The sequence below is a fragment of the Pleurodeles waltl genome, chromosome 10 (genome assembly GCF_031143425.1).
Source record: "Pleurodeles waltl isolate 20211129_DDA chromosome 10, aPleWal1.hap1.20221129, whole genome shotgun sequence".
In the NCBI taxonomy this organism is placed as follows: domain Eukaryota; kingdom Metazoa; phylum Chordata; class Amphibia; order Caudata; family Salamandridae; genus Pleurodeles; species Pleurodeles waltl.
Genome location: NC_090449.1, coordinates 1,007,572,166 through 1,007,598,269, shown reverse-complemented (window position 1 = coordinate 1,007,598,269; position 26,104 = coordinate 1,007,572,166). Strand labels below are relative to the sequence as shown.

General features: G+C 46.3%; 1 protein-coding gene across 2 annotated transcripts in view; it reads left to right on the top strand.

Moving 5' to 3' along the window:
- The window catches only part of LOC138262118 (Krueppel-like factor 8), a 693,482-nt gene that overhangs the window by 92,602 nt on the left and 574,776 nt on the right, over positions 1–26,104 (top strand). For both annotated transcript variants that reach the window (XM_069211887.1, XM_069211888.1), the window contains exon 2: positions 12,247–12,327. The gene's annotated coding sequence lies outside the window, so the exon portion shown is untranslated. The remainder of the gene's footprint in view (positions 1–12,246; positions 12,328–26,104) is intronic.

The following is a 26,104-nucleotide window of genomic DNA, read 5'->3' as shown; positions in this document are numbered from 1 at the left end:
TGAGTCCAGGAATACAACAGCCAACACGTGTTAATTATTGCTAACAACAGAGCCCCGTGCATAAGTTTACACTAACAAAGGCTACAAGGAAAGGGTAGAAGAGACCAATGAAAGTAAACAGTTGTACAATATAAGTACAGCTGGAACAGGCAATGGAATGTGCGCCTTTTACAGAAAGATAAAGCAGGCCCCTTGAACCTCGCAGGTGCCCCTGGGGTTCACCTGGGAAGTTTTGGTCATCAGCATGCGAGGGGTCAGGAACTCAGGCAAACAGGACCGCTTCAAGACATGCCAGTGCTTAGGAAGAGGGTTAGGGCCAGGACAGGGTCAGTCATGTGTCCGGCTACTGTCTCCTTGGTGCTTCATGGGCTGGGGCGAAGGTAGTCACAAGACTGACATCTCTATGAAGCTTCTTCAGGCTGGCGCACAGTCATGTACTGGTCAGGTTGGTGTCTCTATGCGGCTTAATGGGTTTAGGACAGAGCCAGTCGCATGCCTTGATTTTGATGCTGAAGGGCTTTGTGGAATTAAGTATGCTCTCGAGGGGCAACCCCATGCCCTCAGTATGCGATTGGCACAGCCCTGCTAGCAGTGGCGGCCGGCAGCTTTAGGAGGGAGGGGGGCAGGTGGGAAGCACACACACACTCATTCTTTCACACATGCACGCATGCACATCCATTAACAACACTCATCACATTCAAACATGCACGCACGCACCAAACATTCATTTTAAAAGTTCACACACACCCTCATTCTTTCACACACACGCACATCCATCAACAACACTCATAACATTCAAACATGCATGCACGCACCAAACATTCATTTTTAAAAGATCACACACACACACTCATTCACACACATGCACGCACATCCATTAGCAACACTCATAACATTCAAACATGCACGCACGCACCAAACACTCATTTTAAAAGATCACACACACACTTAACCTCAGCCTAGGAGGTCCCAGGAGGGACATGGATCTGTTCTTGGTGGTGGGTGCAGTAATTCTGCAATACATTTCAAATGCCTCAATCACTCTCTTTCCAGGCCAACAAGCTTGGTTCACAAACATCAGTGCACCAAAGCATTTGTTTGCGAGCAAAATAAGCAATTTGATTAGTTAATTTCACATCTAATTCGCAGACTCTGCACTTGTGGATTTTTAAAATCTGAGATGTCATTTTTCTGGAGTAAATGTGGCCTAGTAGTAGCAGATTTTGATCTAGGGCCTCAGGTTGGGGTGCCTGTCTCGGCACTTGTGTGTTTCTGGACAAATCACTTCATCTCCCTGTACCTCAAAAAATAAAATTTCATGTGTGAGTGGTATTTGTGCAATCTCCACTAGGTGTGCGATCTAGTGTCTGATTTCCCCCCAGTAATTCAGGATCCATTAAAGTATTTTTGGGGCACTGAGTAAGGCATATTTCTGGGGCCCCCGTTAATAACAATTTTTAATTTTATTACGTATTTCACCTAATTGAAGCCCGTGGGAAGTCAAACAAACTTTTTCAAACAGAGGTCACACAAAACTGTTGAACTGCATCTTTCCTGAGGACCCAGAAATCCTTAAAATAATTCTAGGCAAAGAGAACCCGAGTCATAGGGGTAGATGGGCAGCGAGAATAAGCGAGGCGGTGATATAGAAGCAGAGGTGAGCTAGAGAGGGAGAGAGTGTCCTTTTCCTGGGGGCCCCCTTGGAATTTGGTAGGGCCATGCAATTGTCCACTTTGCCCATCCCTTAAAATGTCTCTGAAGTGATGTTCACTGCTCTGTCAGTTCCCTTCCCTCTGCTCATTTTGAGCCAGAGGCTGAAGGCGTGGCCCAGTGGCACTCATTTTTGGGGACTGACACTTATTTTTCCTCATCAGACTCTGATCCAGAACAAGATGGAGACAAACACAAAAGGGGGAAGAGGAGGAAGAGAAAGACAGGAAAACAGTGACAAGGGGAGAAAGCGGGGAAGAAGAAGAACCTGAAAGAGTCAGTGTAGCGGCCAGAAAGTGCCTGGTGGTGGGCGAAAGAGCGATAAGGTGGAATCAAAGCTATGCATCTTTGGTATTCAGCAGCCCTGACATTCAGTAGCGCCAGACTTCTGAACAGAACTGTGGACCCTAGCACTTATTGCTTTACACATGAAGCGCTGCTGTGTATTTCAGTGACCTGGTCAAAGAGGGTATTAAAGAGCTGAAATCGGATCATGAATTCAAAGTTGTTACGAACAAGGGCCCCGATAGCATCCAAGTTCCCCAGGCCTACACGTGATGTGCTGCTCCAGTCCAGGTTTTTTCCTTTGAATTCTGGGACTTGAAGTCATGTTTTATAATGGGATAAACAAGACTACAATTCAGAATTCCACTAAAAATCCTGGCCTAGAGCAGCGCATCACGCAAAGAATTGGGAAGCTTGGTAGGGCTGGGCCCCCAAAATACGTTTTTGCACAGGGCCTCTGAAATCTGTAAGATGTCCCTGGCCCTTACAACTAACTGTGGGGCACGTGAAAGGCTCTAAGAAATTCTGGGCTCGTCTCTTTTTTGGCAGTATCTCACATGGCCACGGTGTGGCACTAGTGTACCACCTACGCGTCCGCACTTGTCTTGAAGTCGTGTAATTCGTTTTTCACTCTTGGCAATAGAAACCGTGAATATTTGTTCTTGGGGAGGCAGTCGTCTGTCTTTTGGGCATCTGGTCTTTCAGTACTTCCTCTGCAATTGCACATTTGACATCAATATTCAAGTCTATGATCCAAGATTCACTTGAAATAAATGAAATTAGATAATATTGTGTGATATATATATATATATATATATATATATATATATATATATATATATATATATATGTGTGATTTTTTTTTGTTTTCCAAAACAGAGATACTTATCAGGTGTTATAATAAAGCAAATCAATTACTATGCATTACTCTGGCTTTAAAAATAGCATTTTCTTTATGTTCTTAGTGCCTCGTCTGTAATTCTTGCTGATGAGCACTCTGTTGAAGAAAACGTGTAGTTCTTCATCTATTTTCATTAATTGTCCCGGTTTTTGGTTTTAAAATTCTGGTCCCCCCAAATAACATTATATATATATATATATATATATATATGTGTGTGTGTGTGTGCGGTAAATAAGGTATTATTATTATTGTTCAGCAGTTTGATGGCACCCCGTGGACCTCAGAAGGATGAAAGCTAAGTTGGCCTATCCTTACTTTGGATTTCAGACGTGTAGGCCTTTCCGGATGTCGGTGGACTGGACAGTGATAAAGTTGCTCAGCTGGTTTCCAGGCTTTGTTCGTTTTTTGCCCGTGGCGTTTCGTTAGATGTTTAAAGAAAACACATATTCCGGCAACTGAGCGACCCACAAACTATTTGTAACAAACTAACTTCCCCTTTTCCCAGTCTGAAGGCGCCCTGCCTACCACGATTTTTGTTTAATTTGTAACTTTGTTTCTTTACTGTAGATAAACTCCGATTTAGAAATCCGGAACCTTCAAAGTAGCATTCTACGGATACATTATAGCAAAATACACCACACAAAATACCCCCAGTTTTATTAAAGAACATTCCCCGTGCACGTGGAATCACCAGCGCGCAAACCGGCGTTTTCTGGAAACAAAACGCTTTTCCAGGAAATAGGCTCCCTGCCTCTCAAAATGACTATATTCAATCTCCTTTTTCATGGCTAGTGGAAGGCCCCCTCCGGCCTCCTTTCACTTTCCGAGCTTCTGATTGGAAGGCAGATGAATGACGTGTCCACTGCCCAGGGTCATCCTGAATGAAATGTCATGTTGCCCTGCCCCAGACAGAGGGTGAACTACTCACACTTAACCGCAGGAAACTAGAGATCCTAGCCTTGGGGATTTCACGATCCAACATACCAGAAACTAAAATAATGCCCATCTTCATTGTGGGCGCCTAGGATCACGAGGAGCCATTCCTGTCCATGACGTCACTTGAAAATGGTTCCTGGGAAAGAAAGGGACACAGAACATCTCCACGAGATAGGGTGACCACCTGGCATTAAGGCAAATTCTGGACAGGACTATAAAAAATTCAGGACAAAGGGTCAAAATTCAGGACAAAAATTCAGGACAAAGGGTCAAAATTCAGGACAAAAATTCAAGAACAAACGTCAGTTTTACAGACACGCGCAAGAGAGGCCATGCCTCACTATGTTGTCAGTGCATTTATTTACTCTTTTTTAACATAGCACTATTTATTCACTGTGGTCTTTTTGTGATTGCCTCCTGGTATGCTACATTCAGGTGTCACATTACGTCCTTGTTCAGTAGTAAATTAATGCCCTTCAGTACTGCGGCAAGGCCATCACCCCTACCCAAATCTACCCGATCTTTCCTGAAGAGAAAGTAACAGCAACATTTTGATTATGTTTCTGAACATTTTAAAACCCCTGGCAAACAGTTTGGGAAACATTAAGGTAATTAACCTTATTCTAGTTTAAACAAATTGAACAAAAACATCTGGCTTACCCCAACCGCCCATGGACTTTCAACTTAACGAGGCAGGGCAGATGGTGTGGGCGACAGTCTCACACCTAATGTCAGGATGTGATGTACCCATAACTTGTCTGTGGTCTCACAGCACTAGAGTGTATGTCCGGGACTCTACATTTATCTCAGAAATGGGAGCCCGGACTACCAATCAAAGATAATAAAAGAGGAGGATGAAATCGAGAGCAAATGGGAGATCCACGGCAAGTAATTCAAAGGGTTGTTGCCAAGAACTGGGTAAATAAGGAAGAGAAGTACAAGGTGGGACAATTCCTAAAATCAGACAAGATGGGTCCACCAAGACTATTTGAAGGTATTGGGCACCTGGGGAGTTGTCTGCACACAGGAGCAAAACAGAAGGGGCACTGTCAAGTGGTTGAACAAGCAACACCCATCCACCTTGGCAAACTCCTCTGGCGCAATGATCCGCTGTTAGTGCTTGTGAAGGGTGAGCAGGGGCCAGACCCCTTGCAAGGTTGTGGAAGGCAATTGCCCGCTTTGTCCATGTCTTTATATGGTTTTGAAACTGAGCAAAAGCCAAACTAGAGATCTGGGTTATCTCAAAGTGTCAAGTACACATAGAATCTTCAAAATATTTGGGATGTAAATTGCACAAACAAAATTTAGAAATTTTAAAATTGAATAGTGTTTCTTTGACATATGACACTGTTTTTGCCTTTATATACATTTAGATTTCAACCTTTTGATACCTAATGATTAATATCTACCATTCTTACACTGATTTCCAGGATGAAAATCTCGGCAGAGCGAACGGTCCCTCCAAGCCCAGTTTGCTATTTGGTCTTCTCTTCTGCTTTCTGTAGAGGCCACGTGGCACTAGCGAAGATGGTGTGCTACCCCAATGATAGTATTATTTTGCAAACCTTCCCCTGCTCGTCCTTCATTCCTTCTTCAGACAGGCCACACATCTGATTTGGTCACTGCGGCGCCATCAGGTCCTCTTTCCACTCTAAAACTAACTGTGACTGCGGGTGGATTAGATCTTCTGGACTTAGAATGCTTTTATTCAGCTGCAGATGTCCAATGGGTGGCTCACTGGCTTTCTGCCCACCTCCCTGCATGAGATGGGGTTTACCAGTAAAGACTTTTAAGAAAGGCTTAATGCACTGCTCATTGTTTCCTACTGACCATTCTACGGATCACCATTCAGGGTTATCATGCACAGCTTTCTCTTGCCTTGCCAGAACCTGTACACCACTGCACTGACACTCTACTCTGCAACTCTGCACTCCACACCACTCTACTCTATGCCACTGCACTCTAGGCACTATACTCTACTCTACACCACTCTACAATACTCCACTCTGCACCACCCTACACCACTGCACTCTATGCCACATGAGTCTACTCTGCACTCTGACACTTCACCACTCTGCATTACTGCACTCTCTGCTACTCTATTGTATGCCACACTACTCCACTGCACTCTATGTAACTCTACCCCATGCCACTCTATGCCACTGCACTCTGCGCCAATGCACTCTAAACAACTGCACTGTACGCCACTGCCTTCTACTCTGTACCACTGTACTCTACGCCACTGCGCTCTGTGCCACTTTACTCCACTCTACATCACTGCACTGACACTCTACTCTGCAGCGTTCCACTCTCCACCACTGTACTATACACCAATGTACTATGTACTACTGCATTCTATGCCACTGCACTCTATGCCACTCTACATCACTCCACTCTACAGCACTTTTCTCTACTCTGCACCACTCTACACTATGCCACTGCACTCCCTGCAACGTCAGTCTACTCTGCAATCTTTGCCACTGCACCACTCTACACTACTGCTCACTCTGCTACTCCATTGTATGCCACTCTACTCCACTGTACTCTATGCCACTCTACTCTGTCCCACGCCACTCCATGCCACTGCACTCTAAACCACTGCACTCTACGCTAACGCACTCTAAACAACTGCACTGTACCCCACTGCACTGTACTTTGCACCACGGGGCTCTACACCACTGCTCCTATGCCACTCTACTCCACTCCACACAACTATGCCACTAACTTTAAGCCATGCTGAACAGCAGCTACTCTGGTGTACAACATTGCTAATGGCTAAAACACATTAGCAAGGCCAATAACTCTTTCGTAGATGAGACCTATTGGCTTTGCCAATGTTTGTTAGTACTATGAGGTACCCAGGTACCTGAAAGAACTGTGAAAAATACAATTACATCATAATAAAGGCTGCTACAAAATGCGCAAATACATTTCGGTTAAATAAAAAAAAAAGTGCTTCTCAAATACAGATTTGAATAATATACAGTTTATACCTAGTACTAAAAAATGTTATAACACTCTAAACCACACACCCCACAGCTCACTTTGGAACACCATTACAATACCTCTCTAAAAGAAATATCTTTGCCACCAGAAAACTTCAAGTGACTCCTTTTAGTAAAGTCAATGCAGGTTTTCAAGCCCCTTTGCATTTGCAGATTTTCCTGTTGGGCACATTTGCATGTCTTTAGGGAAGGAGACCCCCTGGCAAGTAGGTCTGATTCTTATCTGTCTGCCCCTCCCTCAGAGCGCAGGAGACTCCCAGCCTTCCAGTCCAGCTGGGGAGACTGATCTGCCCATAATTTCGCCCTGCCTCCGTTGTCCTTAAGGTGAAAGGCTAAAATTACGGACAAATGCTGTCCGTGAAGACTTTCATCACGGACAACGGACGGGAGGGCGAAATTACGGACAGTCCGTGAAATTTACGGACGGGTGGTCACCCTACCACGAGAGTGCATGCTGCTCTAGGACTCACATTGCTGCGTGCATGGCGCTCTGATGCTTTTGTATGCAAATCAGTGCTGTGCAGAAATACACCCCCTTCTTCCCCCCCATGCCTGTTGAAAGTGCATCGCCTTATTCCAATCAGAAGCATTTGAGTGCATGTTTGTGGGACAGTCTCTTAAGACACATTAGTATGCCCAGCGTGACGACACGTTTATGTATTCACGCTGCAGCTCTGGGGTTCTGATAAAAGCGTGTTCCACATTATAGTTCATCGGCCTACTCAGTCATTGACACAACAGTCCATCCACCCAATCACCCATGTATCCACTAACCAGCTCATACATTTATGCAGCCATAAATGCTCCTACTCACCTACCACTCACGCCTCCCTCCCTCCAGCTCCAGAACTGGACCAAGCATTCCAGTTTGACCTCCTGAACTGGACACAGTATCACAGAGGCCGCCTCCTGATTTGAACTCAGCGCTCCAGTTGAGGCCTTCATTACCGGATACAATGTGAAGCGGGTCCCCCCAGAACTGGATACATAACAAAATGTGGTTTACAAAACTAGAGGGAATACTTAAGTAGAAGACTCCAGTACCAGATGCTAGAAATCACAGGGAGCCTTCAGAATCGGGCACAATACTCTTTAAAAAAAAAAAAAAAAAAAAGGCTTCCATCTCTAAATGTGGTCTACATACTGAAGAGAGTCCTCCAGATGCGGTATTTAGAGTTCTTTGTATTCATTATGTGATCACAAGTGACATGATGTTACCAGAGGACAGAGACTGGCACTAGGACCATGGGGACTTGAAGGACCCCTGCAATAGTCCCTCCTCCCCGGGGGCGGTGACAGAAAGTAGAAGGGAGGGACCAGGAAGTGACAGAGGGGATCTGGACCACGAGGTTAGAGAAAGGGAGTACGTGTTGTTTGTTGCTTTGAAAGTTTGCAATGTGTAGGAATAAAGAAGCAGTAGGCAGCCCTAGATCGTCCTGCGCGATCCTTTACAATAGTGGTTCCATGAGGGTCCGTGAAGGCTCCTCGGGGGGTCCGCGACTGCTTGGAAAATTCAGTAATATTAACAGATTAGGTCCCCAGCATTCAGTAATGACTCCATTGGGGGGGTTCCCTAATTCCAATAATGACTCAGTGGGGGTCCCCGAGTTCCAGTATTGATAAAGGGGGGAGGGGCCCAAAGAAGTCAAAAAGTTGGGAACCACTGCTTTACAGGGCACCCTCTTAATGTGTCCTTCGGAACTGGTCTGTATAGATGCATTCCCAGTGAGAACTGGGCACAGCATTCGAGGTGTGACATCAGACGTCTTACACAATACTTCCAGTGCCTCTCTCAACCCCTACATATTTAGTGGTCTTTGCCTGAACTTGACTGGAATTTTGTGTCTGACAGTTTCAGCCCATCCCCTTCGCTGTGATAAAAGAAGAGGAGAGCGCGGGAGAGAAGGAGAGTGATAGGAGAAGCACAGGGAAAGGGATTGCAATCAGCAGAGAGTGAGGAAAAGATAGATGGAGTGATTGAGATCCATCGCCCCAGAGTCGCGTGAGGACCAAGCTGTTGCTACGCAGTCCGATCTTCACTTCAAGATGTCTCTAGCTTGGTTTGCGTAGGATGAGGTGCAAAGCAGGGACACAGTTTTTGGCGATGCAGGCTGAAGCCGTTGCTCAGCTGTGCCTATATCCTGACATCTTCTACTCCTGTTTGCGTCAGAAAGGATTTCTACTCCTTGGAGATGCCTTCATCCTGCAGTGTCCTTGCACCCAGAATTTCAAACCCATTCATCACTACGACTCGAGCGAAGACGCAGGCTTCTGTCCAGAAATTTACTAATGGCACGGGTAGACCAGTCCACAACATGTTGATGGTCCCCAACCACAGAATGCCTTGATCACCAAACAAGAGCCCAACCTAAACTTTCAAAATGTTAAATGTAATTAAAACCATCCATTCTTCTGCGAATATAGGACTCCACACTTTGTGACTAAATATATTGCCATGCCATGGATAATTTGGTTTGTTTGATTTCCTGTGGTTCTCCTTAGGAACTCTTTGCAATGACTCATGGACTATATGTTGCATTTGTTCATCATCTGGTGGTAAATCCTTTGATTGTAGCTCACTTCTTACCCTTTTCTCTCAGTTTGAGTGCCTCACTGTTCCTGTTTTATGCTATCGTGCACACCTGGACCAGCTCTCAAAGAGTTACCCGTCACCCGTGCGTTGTTAGGACCCCCTACATGCCACGCACACAGTGGCAGCAGTGTCGCTTTGTGTAGATGATGCAACCAGTGCTTCAGTGAAACAGACAGTACCACGAGCATTGGCACTGCCAGGTGATCTGGATTGGCACATCAGAGGGGAACTCTTGGGAGGGAGCCAGCAGGAGCCACATGGAGGATTATTGTTGTAAAGTAGTCCCTCATGTATTTCAATGCAAACACTTGGATGGAGGTGGAAGGATAGACAAAAGTAGCCAGTAGAATTTGGTGAGGGATGATCACACAACTGGGCTGAGCAAAGGCGTGACTGACAAAGTCTGGAGCCAACGGCTGAAAGAGGCTGGTTGAAGAAAGGCAATTCACCAAAAGCCCATTCTGTGTCTGTTGTTAGCATTAGGTCTGTGTGAAAGCTGTTCTGTCAAACCTCAGACCTAAAAGAGAAGCATTCTCATCATCACAACTTGAGATGACAGCACATATTTTCTTCCATGGCCATAACCTTCGCTGTATTTTTCCATTTAACCTGAGGACAGTCTAGTATTACATATAAAGTGTCTTCTCAGCCCAGAATCTCTATGGCTAAGCCCTGCCTGGCTTGAAAGAGACATTATTGCCCCACATTAGTAGGATCACATCAAGGCTTCCAGTGTATGTGGTATAGACTACATGTAGGTTAAAGGATGAGTCAAAACAGTGATGTACTGGCAAACATCGGACTGAACTAGGATACAAAATTACACTTTGGGGTTTCTTTTAAACAGAGGATACAGTCCACTTCTCCCTGCTGGTGGAACCACAAGAGCCATAAAGTGGTTCATGAAGATAATTTCGCGTTTTGATTTAGCCAGTTGAAAGCACGCTCCCACAGGCTGTCAAAAGCGGTAACAAAAAACCTGATCTGTAATGAATAAATCCTATTACGGACGCTTGCTGCACACAGAGCTAACAGTTTCAGTAAATTGGTGCATATTCTGACCTGCCCTAGTGATTTAAACAGAAATATTGTAGTGCTGGTACTCACCTCCCCCGGGTACCAATATGCTACTCTCCCTTTCAAATTAAAGAAATTAAGGTACTAAGGCCCATATTTATACTTTTTTAGTGCTGCATTTGCAACGCTTTTTGACGCAAAAACGGTGCAAACTAACAAAATACAATTGTATTTTGCAAGTTTGCGCCGCTTTTACATACAAAAAATGACGTAAATGTGGCGCTAAAAAAGTATAAATATGGGCCTAAGTACCCAACAGTTTCAACCCACTGAAACGAATGAATCCATCATACACTGTGGCCCATGCACCGAGAGCAGGGGGTAAGCCAAGAAGCCTCAGTACTTCGAAAATATGTGGCAGATCCTGTGCAAGCCGCAGGTTAAGTGTCAGTAAAATATCTCAAGTGGTTGAGTGTTTTCCGTGGTACCTGATAGGGGCTCTACTGTAAGGCAGCTTTGAGTTGGCAGTGTTCATGCATCTGCTACAGAGATGTTTCTGTAACCTGTAGATTTCATGCTCCATTCCCTGTATTATAGCCCTATGCGTTACTGCAGCTGAAGGAGTTATCTGTCTGTAACCAACCGGTCACATTGCTAGGCCAGTGATATAGGTAAAGTTCCTTACGCATCTTTCTCTAATGTACAGGACACAAGATCTCCTGTTAATCTTGAGATCTGTGAATACACTGCCAAGAGAAGGACAACTCAGCCTTTCGATGGATTGGGATGCGGCCTTAGTGATTGCCTGTGACTGAGATTAATTCAAGCATTCCGTCTATCACCCAGTGCTTAATTTTTAAATAAAAACATGCCGGTGCCCAAAGCCATTCTCTTAAGCACACAGCTGCTGCATTTAAGTGTGCGAGCATGGAATAATGAGGCAGCATAATCCTGAAGCCATCTCGGGCTTCTTCAATCCATTTAAAGCTAATCCGTGCCCCTCAGCTCACTCTGGCACCTTTCTGCTTTCTCCCTCTGTGACGCTTTTTCATTTTTCTCTTCCTCCGTTGTTCACATATGTGTCTTTTGCTCGCAGCAAATGCTTGAGGCAGAAGAATAAGCCCCGGCCAGCAAAAATAAGTGCCGGTTTTCAGCACCGGAAACAACAAGCACAAATTAAGCACTGCTATCACCTTTTTGTTTTTTGCATTTGTCACCCGAAGTGCATTTGGCATGCCCAGACATGAGTCCCGGACTCACTGTGCCACTGTATTCAAGATAGCCTGGCTGATGAAGGGCGGCACCCCAAAACCCATCCCAGGATGTATGTTTCCAGTCAATGGAGGAACTGGCTTGGCAGTTCCCGGTGGACTGTTCTCATGGGGAGCTGGGTCTAGACTGATTTGCATATGGCTAGGTCCAAACTGGGGTGGCATGATGGGCAAAAAAATAATGTATTTGGATGCAACCCGAGTGAATGCCTGAGGCTGAGATCAATTCAAACATTCCATCCATCGCCTTGTTGTTTTTGCAACTCAGCCTTTCAATCTTGATATAATGAATGGCTTTGGATGTGATGAGAGTAGAAGTTGCTTCTTGAATTGGAAGGTTCAGGAGCCATTGATTATTTGATCTTCTCCGCTGACAGTATCAATACACAGTTGTTTCTTCAACCTCTAGAAGAACGAAAACAGGGAAGGTGTAATACCATGTATTTTTGTTGTACTGTCTTACTTTCAATTTGGGGAGGAGGGTGATGGTGTGTGTGCCACAAAAATAATGAAATCGTCTTCCCTCAGGGCAGAAATCATGAATGCACCAGTTTAACATCTCGACTAGTCAAGAGTGGGGACCCTCCCGCCTTCTCCGAACAATTTAATGTAAGTAACATCAAAACATTTGTTTCCTGTAGCTTACTATTTCTGATAGTGTAACTTGCATGTGTTATAATTCTTTGTGGCTTGACATCACAAGATGCTGGAACCAGCAGTAAATGCATAATAATTTCAGAGTTTTTCTAAGCAATGGGCCTCAAATGTGGACCCAAAGCACCAAAAGTCCTTAATATGGCACTGTGGATCCATGTACAGTGGGACCTGGTTATTCCGCTCCTAGAAGCATGATGTACCTTCTGTTCATTGCAACTGTCAACATTCGCTGCACACTGATATAATGTTTGCCTTCTTATTTGCAGTGACAGATTTCTTAGATGGCACTTATGATAAATATTGGCACTATACAAAAACTGATGTTTTCATATAAATATTAGGAGAAAGTAAAGTGTGAGGACTCATTGTTGGGCCTGGAATGCACTTTCTACAGCATATGGGCATAGTCCCTTGCCGTGAGTGCCAGACTGCATGTATTCTGGTATTCTGACGTTTATTTTTGCTCTGGCCTCAGGCTAAGCTAGTGTGTTTGCAGAGGCTTAGCCCTCTCCCTGATAGTGCGAGGTCCAGGACCTTCCCTGTGGCCTGCAGAGAGGGCATCAAGCATGCCCTCAGCGTGGGCAGAGGACCACAGTCCTTGTCCTAGTTCTGGCATATAAAATGGTGGTGGTAGCATACTGTGTTTTGTGAATCCTTACCATGACATGACCTTCTTATCTCTGGCAATAGGAATGTGGTCTAGATATCCCTTTTGAGTGAAGTTTCACTGTTTTGTGCACCCTAGAATCTTGGGGGGATGGGATGGGAGGAGAGAGAGAGAGAGAAATAGGAGATTTTTGCCATTTGAATCTATTTGGGTTTTGAACATGGCACAGCATGGAAGATGAGGACAGCTTTTACTGACAGTTTAGTCATATTGCAGGTAATCCTTCCTGCGACAGGAGGATAGAAACCCAGACACTGAAATGAGGAGGATGGAAGTATCTTTATTAATTCCATGAAGACTTTGTTAGCAAGTGCTGTTGATTAGTTCCTCCTGAACACTGCCTTAATTAGATGGTTGGGGTGGAAGGTAGGGATACAGTTTATTTTTCAAGGTGAGGAATTTTCTAGGCCAGGGCTTTCATTTTGTCTATCCACGTTTGCCACTTTAGACACGCCGATGACAGCTAGGCGCACTTCATTGTGCGTGTATTCTGGGTGCCCCAGTAAGGAGACAGCCTCAGTGCTACCTGCTGTGAGAAGCATTATTCTCCACAAAGGCTGTGTTCTGAAGTCTGAGACAATGGATCCACATCCCCTGCCTGTGTTTATCATCGGGATTCAAGCCACTCCACTTAGTCATGGCCCAAGTTGTTCTTGATCGAGGAAGGGGGTGCTCTGTTGAGTACCCAAAGAGCTGCTGTGTTACTTGGACTATTGTCTGTATGTCGGCCGGCGTCCCAGAGGTGAGTGCACATCACCTGAAATCTGCATTTTTGATGGAGAAGTTGGAGGTCTACCTGGTGCCTTAATGCCTGCTTGATGGGAGAAAAAAAGGGGGAGAGCGCAAAGGAGTCTGTCTGGCCCTGGAGGAGGAGAGAGTTTCATTGAGAAAAAGCCCAGCATGTATCTAGTGTGTCCAACACCCAGAGAAGGCAGCTGGTACTAAAGAACATTTTGATATTATCTCTTGCTTGATAGTTGAGTTTTGAGCTCTGAATAAAAAAATTCTAGCTATCGCAACATAGAATTTTCAAATCTATTAAGGACACGGAGGCAAGAATTATGCTTCTGTTTATCTTTACTGCCCAAACACAGTAGCCAATGAATTGTTTTGGAACAATTACAATCAAAAACATACAACATGGTATTTCCTTTACATCACGATATTTATCCAATCATGTCTCTCTGCCACATATAAAGTCCGTCGTAGCCATTTTAACTTCTCTTTCTTTGCAAGATATCCCCGCACCACAGATCCTCTCGCCAACCATTGGAGATGCAACTGCGACCTCCTCCAGAACCCTTGAACCCAAGAATAGGAACTTTAATCCAACGAACCAGCAATCAAGGATTGTTCAACCACCTGCTTCATCCTTGTTTGTTTTCCACACCTGGGGCAAAGTAAAACATCCCGTAAAATCAGTTTATCATCAAGACTATGTCAAGAAACAACAGGGATAGAAAAATAATAGCAATAGGAATGCAATATCCATATCCATTATAATTAACCTTCATTAATCTCATAACAAAGTTTTTGGGTGGGATAATCCTCGCCTCTGTGTCCTTAATAGAGTTGAAAATTCGTTGTCGCAATAGCTAGAAAATATTTTATGCTATGGCAGGACCGGAGGCGTCGGATTATGCTTGTTCAAAGCTGCCCCACAACAACTGACGGCACATTCTATAATAGGTTTGTGGTAAAACATTTTGAAAGTGGAATCTGAAGAGCAATCGGCTGCCTTCGTGATGTCTTCTAACCTAGAACCTAGTGCAAATGATTTGGATGCCACCGCCCCCTTAAAGAATGGGCGCCAAAAAGGGAAGTGTCGACGCCTGCTTCCGTCAACAATCATTTAACCCACCTTGCTCAGGCGGCTGAAGTGACGGGATTAACCCGTTTTTGCAAAGGAATTTAGTACTTGACCCCCTGGAGATTGTCGCAGTTCTCTGATACAATCATCATATGCTTTAAACATTTTACCACGCAGAGTTTATGATGATCCGGAAATGCCGGCTAGGTGACACAACGAGTGTGAGTTTTAGTTCTGGTAGATATATGAAAAAGAACCCATGTGGGGGAATATACTCTGCCTGTTCAGTCTAATGCTCGTGCATCCGAGACCTTTCTGCATGGCATGAGGCATGAGAGGACCGTTAGTTTTGCAGACAATTGTTTCCTTTAGAGGTCATTGTTGTCGGGCCAGGCCCGAAGGAAACAAAGAACTACATCTACATCCCATAATTGTGCATAATTTGGTTCGGGGGTTAAGTGAGCCGAATCCCTCTCAATAACTTAGAAACACGCGGATGTTCACTTACTGGTTTTCCTTCCACAAGTTGATGCCCTGACGAAATGGCAGACCTGAAATTGTTAATAGATCTGTAAGCCAAGTCTTGATCTGCTAGTGACGCAAGAAAATTCACCACAACAGACATGCCTGTAACCAAGGGATCCACATTCTTCTCGTCCCACCGACACAGCCATCGCCGCCAGGCTGATACATACCCTTTATGTGTACCAGAGGCCCATGACTGTTTAAGGTAGAATGAAGATCTGTCTGATTGACCTGGCATTTGCCAACGTCTCCTGAAACCCTCCAGGCCATCAGTTTGAGTTGGTTGGGCAGAATCAACGGATGTGGTTGGCCCAAGGGTCCCAGGACTTTGGAATCCAAAGATGGAACTGCTAGATATCTATGTAGCCTGGGGAGAAGCCCAATGGGCAGAGGAACAGACAGCAAAGAACCAAAAGAATCATAGCCCTGAGAATGATTATGAGGAGGAGGACTACTCCGATGAGGAAAGAGAACCAGTGAGAGATGAATGGCTCCTAGCTCAAGAGCGGAGGATGAAAGAGCTAGATGAGTTTATTGAGAGGGCTGAGGCAGCAAGAGCCTTAGCCCTGGAAAAAGAAAGGATTGCAGCTCAGGAGCTGAGCTGTGAAGAGCTGAAACTGGAAGCCGGAAGGGCTCAGTCCAGTTCAGATGGTGGCAGCAAAAATCTTGCATCCAGTACTGCTGAAGAAGTGCACGGCCCAGAGATGTGGTGCCCAACTTGAAGAAGGGACTTAACACACCCCATGTGGTTCAAGAGTATGAGGTAGTTCCCGTTATGCACAGGGTCCCTGAGAAGGATTGGGGAACTGGCACAGGGAGTCATATTCCTACTGGGTGGAGGGACACTTTACTGGATCTAAAAGAGAGTGACAGGGAAAAGGGTTCCCCCCTGGTGGACGTTCTGGATATAGAGTCTGGAGACATCCCAGAAGAGTATGGGTTGAGTGTCAGGGACAGTCAGATACTGTCTCACCAGTCTCAGGAGGGTGATGTACAGTGCTTTTTCAAGGCTGAGTCACTGGATGGTTGGGTGAAGGGTACTGTGGTTAATACATGTGAAGGGCAGAGTGATGTAATTGCTGGAGAGCATATGTCTGGTCCTTATTTTCCACAGCTACGCCAACACCAGGTGGAGTGTGAGTTCTCTGACCCCAGGGAGCTTACAATGGAGGCAGACTTCTGGGTGAATACCCAAGAGTCTGAAGAGGCATTTGGGGGTGCTCCTGAAGGGAGTGGTCTAAGTGTTTCCCAACCAAGTGAGGTGGGAAAGGATTGTAGTGTTCCAGGTAGGTCCCAGGTCCTAGAGGGTTCCATGAGGGAACGCCAGGAGGGCAGCCTAGCCTGTACCGTAGAGCCACCTGTTGAGGGAGGCCCGCAGTGTCAGAAGAACTTGGGGGGGTGACTGTAGCCAGCATCCCACCAGTTCTGGTGTCTGGCAGTACCACTCCTAGTGAAGGGGTGCAGAAGTCCAGACAGAGGGTTGAGAGGGGGTTGCGGACCCCATTGGAGGTCCTGGAGAGTCAGGGCTCCGCTCTGAGAGCAGAGCCCCCCAGGAATGACCCAGGTGAACCCGTTTCTGGTTTGGGGGAGATCCAGACTCTGCCAGATGGGCAGAGGTCAGGAGACCTGCGCCAACCAGACTCTTGTGTAGCCCTTGGGGATGGTGTCTCCCTTGTGGGGGGTGAGCGTACCCCCCAGGAAGTCCTGGCGTGCCAGGCTATTTTTCAACCTCAGGGTGGTGACTCTGGGTTGGATGACCAGGTTCAGGGGTTAAACTCTGGCCTGGTGGGGGGTCAGTGTGCCCCCCAAGGAGTCCTGGTGTGCCAGGCAATTGTTCAACCTCAGGGTGGTGACGCTGGGTTGGATGGTCAGGTTCAGAGGTTAAACTCTGACCTGGTGGGGTAGGTGTGCCCCCCAGAAAGTCCTGGTTTGCCAGGCAGTGATCCAGTCTGAGGGTACAGACCCTGGGCTGGAAGACCAAGTTCAGGGTGTCCCCCAGGACCTGGAGAGAGGGGCTACTGATAACAGTGCCCCTACCATGTTGTCTTCTGAGGATGCCCCTCCTTGTTGGAGGGTGCCGGACCCCAGAAGGGAGGGCAGGGGGAGGGAAGCCTCACCCCGGGCCCTAGTCCAACCTGAAGGTACAGACCCCAGGTTGGAGGGCCAGTGGCAGGTTAACAGCCCTGCACTGGTGGAGGAAGGGTACAGGGCGACTTCTATAAGCCCCCTGACCATGTTGGACTCTGGGGGTACAGCTCCAGGAGGGAGGGTACAGAGCCCCAGAGAGGAGGACCAGGTTCAGGCTGTCACCCCTAACCTGGTGGAAGGGAAAGTGGTTAAAGGGTGCCCAGCACCTGGGGCTACCGCCCCCCACTCTCCACAGCCACAGTGGTGGGAGAGCTTTGAGAGGCCTGGGGCCTGGCTCTCATCCCTGACAGCTGTCAGTAACCACTGTGGCTTACTGTCCGCGTGGACAGAGTTATCCCTGGGGAGGGGACAAGTGTCACACCGCGGGGGTAGAGAGGGCGACACCACTGTGTTGATCCTGGTGGTACTATCCTGCTCCTGGGATACGTCTGTGAGCAAAGTAAGGTTAGGTGCTGCACAGATGGGATCCGCAGGTAAGGAGAAAGGTTCCCCATGGGTTGGCCTAGTGGGCCCTGAGACTATGGACAGAGGGATCCAATTGGAGTCAGGAAGGCGAAGAACTGGAGCATGCCCCTGCTGTTGTGGGCCTGGGTCCTTGTTCTGTCGCCTCAAACAGGGAAGTACATCAGGATAGTGATTGCTCTCCCCTGGCTTTAGGCTGGTAGGGGGTCATGTTGAACCTGGCGTTTTGACAGGGTCATCCCCAAACTTTTTGCCTCCTTCCTCCTATTTTTACTGACCTGTTGTTGTTGGTTTTTTAACTCTGGGCACTTTACCACTGCTAACCAGTGCTAAAGGTCATATGCTCTCTGTGTAAATTGTACTGTTGATTGATTTATCCATGATTGGCTATTTGATTTACTTGTAAGTCCCTAGTAGACTGCACTATAGGTGCCTAGGGCCTGTAGATTAAATGCTACTAGTGGGCCTGCAGCACTGATTGTGCCACCCACTTCAGTAGCCCCTTAACCTTGTCTCAGGCTTGCCATTGTAAGGCCTGTGTGTGCAGTTTCACTGCCACTTCGACTTGGCATTTAAAAGTACTTGCCAAGCCTAAAACTCCCCTTTTTCTACATATAAGTCACCCCTAATGTGTGCCCTAGGTAACCCCTAGAGCAGGGTGCTGTGTGGGTAAAAGGCAGGACATGTACCTGTGTAGTTTATATGTCCTGGTAGTGTAAAGCTCCTAAATTCGTTTTTACACTACTGTGAGGCCTGCTCCCTTCATAGGCTAACATTGGGGCTGCCCTCATACATTGTTGAAGTGGCAGCTGCTGATCTGAAAGGAGCAGGAAGGTCATATTTAGTATGGCCAGAATGGTAATACAAAATCCTGCTGACTGGTGAAGTCGGATTTAATATTACTATTCTAGAAATGCCACTTTTAGAAAGTGAGCATTTCTTTGCACTTAAATCTTTCTGTGCCTTACAATCCACATCTGGTTAGGTTTAGTTGACAGCTCCTTGTGCATTCACTCAGACACACCCCAAACACAGGGTACTCAGCCTCACTTGCATACATCTGCATTTTGAATGGGTCTTTCTGGGCTGGGAGGGTGGAGGGCCTTCCCTCACACAAAGGACTACCACACCCCCTACTGGGACCCTGGCAGACAGGATTGAACTGAAAGGGGACCTGGTGCACTTCTTACCACTCTTTGAAGTCACCCCACTTCAGAGGCACAATTTAGTATTAAACAGGGCCTCTGCCCTACCTCATCAGACACTTGCTGGAGAAGAAACATGAACCAGAACCTGCATCCTGCCAAGAAGAACTGCCTGGCTGCTTAAAGGACTCACCTGTCTGCTTTCTACAAAGGACTGCTGCCTTGCTGTTGGCCTGCTGCCTTGCTGAACTCTTGTCTGGCTGTAAAAGTGCTCTCCAAGGCTTGGATAGAACTTGCCTCCTGTTCCCTAAAGTCTCAGGACCAAAAAGACTTCTCTTTTTCATTTGGTCTCCTCGTGCGCTGAAACTTTCGACGCACAGCTTGTTCCGCGGTGAACAATTCACTGCACGTCGATCCAGAAAGACGCTGCTCGACGCGACGCCTGCGGTGCAACGGTGCATCCTCGCATGGACAACGCCGCCCGACTTCCAGAGGGGAAATCGACGCGACGGCTGCCGTGAGAAAGAAAATTCCACGCACAGCCTCCCGGAACGACGCGTTGCCGGATAACAAGCTGAGGAATCAAAGCACAGACCCTGGGACATCTGGTAATCCCGCGATCCATAGAAGGAGAGGGTCTGCGTGCCGGAAAACGACGCACGTCTTCCCCGCGTGAAAAATAACTACGCAAGTCCGTGTGTGACGGGGCGTAACCGACGCACACACCATTTTTCCAAGCATCTCCTCTTCAGCGGCCCTCTGCTGAGTTATTCCACTCCAAACCAGGTACTTTGTGCTTGAAAGAGACTTTATTTACTTTTTAAAGACTTAAGACACTTCATATCACTTTTCAGTGATATCTTTACAAATTCATGTTGCATCTTTGATCGTTTTGACCTGCAAATAACCAGATAAATATTATATATTTTTCTGAACACTGTGTGGTGTATTTTTGTGGTGCTATATTGTGTTAGTGTATGATTTATTGCACAAATACTTTACACATTGCCTTCTAAGTTAAGCCTGACTGCTCGTGCCAAGCTACCAGAGGGTGGGCACAGGATAATTTGGATTGTGTGTGACTTACCCTGACTAGAGTGAGGGTTCTTGCCTGGACAGAGGGTAACCTGACTGCCAACCAAAAACCCCATTTCTAACAGACATGAACAGAGGAGGTGCTTCCAGTGATAATTTCGTATTCTCACCATCTGCGAATCGGGACAAATGCATCAATGCAGCCCGGTGTACGTGATGACATAGATCCTTGGTTGAAAGCCCTGGTGATATCCTTCTTGCATAATGCACACCATAGGCCCTATTCACGTAAATAAATTTAAAAGTATAGCAGAGATGTAGATCAGTGCCCAAGTGTTCTTATATTCCCAGAATTCTACAGTGGTACGTATGACTGGAAGGCTGTCTAGGAGAGTTCTTGCATACTCCTAGGAGTATCATGTGACAATTCCAATGGGCTCCTTTCCCCCTGAGCATAGAATTCTGGACAGGAGTCAAAGGGGCCTCTTTTTTCCCATGTGGGTAAATCCATTTTTCACCCTGGAGATAAAGCTGCTCCCTTCCATCCAGAGGTAATCCTTGGGTGATATATTCCTCTTTTCATCCTCAAAGGGGAATTACTCCAGCCCTTCTCTACAGTAATTCTCTAGCCATTTCCGGGCTGAAGGGATTTGGAGAGTGGCGTGCAGTCCTACCCTCTACATGCTTGTTTTGCCGGCGTTTGCAACCTTTCAAGTCAAGCCACACCTTTGGACGCCCACTTCCCATCCCTTGATTGCTATTTCAGTTTTCTTCTCCACGCTCATGGCACTGTAAATGCATTTACGCCTGCCAGTAACCCCGCTGTAGATTTCTCACCAATGTAAAAAAGAATTTTTATTTTAGAAAGTTACATTTGTGAATGAATCTATCTTCGCAAATAGGGCCCCGTGGGCCCGATGTATCATTCTTCACAATAGCGATTACCTAATTGTGATTTTTTGCGAATCGCAATTAAGTTTCATACTGCGATTCGCAAGGGCTCACAAATGGACCTACCTCATTAATATTCATGAGGTAGGTCGCAATTTGTGAGCCATTGCGAATGGCTACAATCACAGGGATGGTGGCCTGCTGGGCTCAGCGGACCACCATGTCTGTGACTGCTTTTCAATAAAGCAATCTTTTTTTTTAAATGCAGCCCGTTTTCTTTAGAGGAAAACGGGATGTGTTTAAAAATGAAAAGTTTTCTTTTCATTTTTCAAGAGTAGGCAGTGGCCCGTGGGACCACTGCTTGCTCTCAAAAAACGTTTTCGCATGCATCCACAAAGGGGGAAGGGATCCCTTGGGGACCCCTTCCCCTTTGCGAATGGGTTACCAGCAATTTGAAATTGGTGCTAACTGCGATTGTTTTGCGACCGCATTCATGGTCAGAAAACAATCATACATAGCTCTGTGATTCGGTATTAGGAAGGGACGTCCCTTGACACGCCCCTTCCTAATACCGAATCGGTATGCAGTCACAAATTGGACTTGTTACATACCAAAATGCATTTTTGTGATCGTAAAAATGTTTGATACATCTGGCTCCATGTTCGGTGTGACTGCCTGCATTCGCAGCACTATACATATATTACGCAGTTGCATTATTTTTTCAGTTTATTTTGAGGTTTTTGAAAAGGGCAACAAACCACCTACAGGCAGCCCCAAAGCACTTGCAACACTCACATCATCAGCACTGCACTCCAACCGTGCTCAGCCCTGCCAGGTTGCCTAGGTCCAAAAAATGACTACCTGCTCCACTCCAGGTTTCTTTGAATTTTGGGACTTGTAGTCAAGTTAAGCACCAGGACTAAAAGTCCCACCGTTCAAAGAAAAACCCCTGGACTAGAGCAGCCCATCACACATGGATTTGGATGCACCTATGCATGCTGTAAGGCAACTTGAGACCCTGGCAGCACAATTCCAAAAAAACATACATTGACAATTACGCGGCTTCATCACCCTTCTCCTTGCACATAGGGGGGGTTGGCAGTGCTTTGAGCTGGTTTTAATAGTGCATAAGTGTTATATGCAGAACCTATATCACCCACTTTTTCTCCTTCTACCTCGGTCACTTGCTGGCACGTGCTGTCACCTCCCCAGCTTCTCCACTTCCGATGAAGAAAGTAGTTTTCGCCTCTTGTGTGCTCCCCACCCTCTGAACTCGTATGTTCTGCTCCGCCTTGAGGTGGCCCCCAGCACCTTCTCACGTTCAGTTCTTCATTTTCCTGGTGCTCAACACAACGAACTCCCCGCTACCCCTCCCCCCGCCCGCCCCACCTCTCCTAACCCCCCATCGTCCCTCGGAACAGACTTCTTGTTAATAAGAACCACGTTGCGGGGGAATGCAGCTGGCTGCTGACAGCTCGGTGAACCTGAGAGCCGCGTGCCCGGAGATTTCCTGCCCTTGGCAAACCCCCCCCCCCCCCTCCGCCCCCCCCCCCCCTTCAGTTCTGACTTCCACTGCATCCCATTTCTGAAAGAGGCTGGAGCCCTCCAGGACTGGCCCTCTCACCCCCTCCCGCCTTGGAGGGGAAGGTGGGGGAGGGATATTAGAAGGAACCTATTGGTATCTTGTAAAGGATGGACAATACCAACTGCATCCCCCCCCCTCACCCACCTTAGTAGTATCATGGAGAGATGGACAGTACCCAATCCCCGGGATGGAGGAAGGCGGGCGCATGGCCTCCTGGGAGCGGTGCAGCCCTTGCTGGACTCCCCGTCTATTAAAAGGTGGAGCCGCATGTTGGGAGCAGCCGTCAAAGGCGCAGCACGTGCAGTTGCACCGGGACGAGAGCCAGCGCGCCGAAGGATCCACTGAACCCTGAGTACTGCTGTATTTCATTACATGAGCAGTACACAGGCGGGGCATTTTCCTTGTTCGCCCCAAGGCCTTTGGCAGTCTTGTGTGGCACGCGCCATTCCCATAAAAAGGGGAACTGCGTTTTGTGTTTGCCCTCCTAGGGCATAACTCTCCCAATTGTCCTCAGTTTTGGCTTGTTACCATCTCTGCAATAATCTTTACCTTCCCAAATGTAATGTTACCTTAGGTGTATTTATATACCATGACCCCACTGCTCCACATGGATCGAACCTCCTCACCCTGATTTGGAGGAGCCCGACACATAGTCGTCGGGATTGTGTAAACTCTGAGCGTCACACAAAGAACAGGTATAGCCAACGAGCCACGCCCATTCAGCGGGAGAGTGGGAAGGGTGTGGTATGTAACCAGTGGTTAGGGTGACCAGAATTTTAAATCCAAAAACCAGGACATTTCACAAAAATAGAAAAGGGACAACAAGTTTTCTTCAACCGAGTGCCGAGAATAACAGTGCTCATCACCACAGAATCACAGAAGAGGCACTAAGAACCTAAATCAAATGCCATTTTTAAAGCCAGTGTAATGCCTGTTAATTAAATAGCTTTCTAATAACACCTGCTTTGTATTTCTGCTTTAGAAAACAGAAAAATCACTTCTTACAGTTTTCAGGCGACTCTCTTTAAAAACCGGGACATGAGCTAAATTTCCCGAAATTTGCCAGGACAGCTGGTGAAAAACCGGGACGGTCCTGGCAAATCCGGGACGCCTGGTCACCCTACCAGTGGTGCATTTTGGAGCACCCAGTCGTGAATACATTACTGAAGCATGGCGTGGCAGTGCACAGACAGCACATTTTCCATTGAAATGGCCACAGATTTTGCACTGACATGCAGTTCTGCTGGTAAAACTATGTAGTGCACAAACAATAACGTGTGGACATTGGTTTTCAGCAAATATTTACTATTTGCATATCAGCAAGTAAGGTGTCTTGAATTATTTTGATTCTATTAAAAACTTTGTTTACATCACACTGCAGAATTACAAAACAAATGTGCTTTCCTAACTGCTGATATATTTTGAGTTATTTGCACAGCTGCTTTTCAGCTATTTAATAGTTGTGTTGAAAAAACTGACATCCTACAGCCTAACCTTTAAAACTCCCTGTTCACCAGGAAGATTGCCAGAGAGTTCACTTTACAAAATCTTCTAACTCTGCAGTCAGAGAAAGAAAAGTAAACACGAGCAGCATGTTGAAAGAATACAAGGCAATTTCTCAGAACTATTAGACCACCATCTATCCCTGGTCTTTAAACGTACAGCAAATAAACAAAATTTAAAGGCATCTTCATTGCTCATTCACCTTCTCATCTCCAGCTTGTATATTTTGGGGGTGTGGAGCACCTCCACAACGCTACTTCTAGCGCCTGTGTCCTCACGTAGGTTAAAGGGTAGTTGACTTTATAAGCTTTACTGTCAATATATTTTGTGGTTTTGTTGTTTGCAGTAGGTGTGTTTCAATAATGAATAGATTGACGGGTATGGAGCTTAAAAGGTGTGGTGGGCGGTCTCCCCATCAGTGGTCTGTTGCTGCCTGCCTAATGGGCTTGTCCATTGTCCAGCATGTTTTGTGAATTTGTTAAGGGTGTCCTGATCAGGATCACGGCTGTTGTGCTGTGTTTCCTGCATAATAATAATGGATTTGCCACATACTTCGCCATCTACTGCATAATTTGTAGATTGTAAAAAAAAAAAACAATTGTGTCTAGTGAAAACGGATCAAAAGTTACTGAAAACACAGTGTCATATGTTGCAGGGCAGTGCAAGGATTTTGCAAGGGTGACCGGTCACCCTTCAGTTGCTTAATGCTGTGTTTTTGTGTTGAACTGGTACTAATGAGGTAAAACCTTTGCTCAGGCAGTTTTGACGTGCAAAAACAAAAAAATACTGAAGTAATACTATCACAAAATGTGCCGCATTACATCCCCTATTTTGCCTTTTTTGCAACAATAGTCAACTTACACTGAGGCACAATTTGATCCTCCTCATCACATCATTCTAGTGGCCCTGGTCATGAAGTTCATGTACAGGCCTTTCGGGGATTTGTAATGGGGTGGCATCCCTGATCTCTGTAGGTAGGGCAACTTGATGGCAGTGCGACTTTGACGGGGATACTGTTCAAAAATAACTTTTGGTTAAAAAACACGTGAACTTCCTTGTGGTTCAGCAGTTTTCAGGCAACAATCAAAATGTCAAGATAGCTCTGGTCATTAATGTTCCTACTGGTGAGAGGTCAGATATTTTTCTAGTGCCAGTTTTGTCTCAAAGTAGCACAGAGGGATAATTTGCCTGCTGCAAAGAACATGTACCACACAGATCACAGAACAGAGTGAACTGTGAGTAGCAATATAAAAAAAGTAGTGAATGTCGGAGAGAGGATATGGAGAGATGAGGTCACTGCTGGAGAGTGGTAGTGAGGGATTTCATGGAGAAGGAGGCCATGGGGGGCACCAAAAAAGACTGTAGCCTTATGCGCCACCAGTCCTGAAGCTGGCCCAGTCCGTAGGTCTCTGTTCCACCATATGTAGGAGAGGTAAAATGGCCTTGTCAACCATGTTGACATCCTACAGAAGGGGCGGCCTCTTGCCAGGAGAGTCAATCTTAAGTTGGTTTTGCAGCTTGTTATTCCTGGATCCTTTGGCGGATGTAGGCCATAGCCACCAATTAGTTTTGCCACAATTCAATTTTTAAGGAAACTGATAAAAGAAACTGACATGGCACATAGAGGTTGGCATAAGTGTTAGAGTGAAGCATGACAAGAAACAAAATTGTCAGTGTAGGAGACACGCAACAAGAAACTAAATTAGCAGTGTAGAGGATATGTGACAGGAAGCAAAACTGAAAGGGTAAGGCAGAAGGCAGGAACAGGAAGTCGCTGACACAGGAAATAGAGGTGTGACAGCACAGTTCACAGAGGTTCAAGGGAGGGGACACTAATGGAAGCTGCTGCTGCAGCAGATGTATGCATACTCTTGTGTCTGCTATGGATTTGTTGTCAACGTAAAGGGTGAGACCTTCTGGTCAGCGTCTGTTCGCTCCATCCTGCACAGCTCCACCCG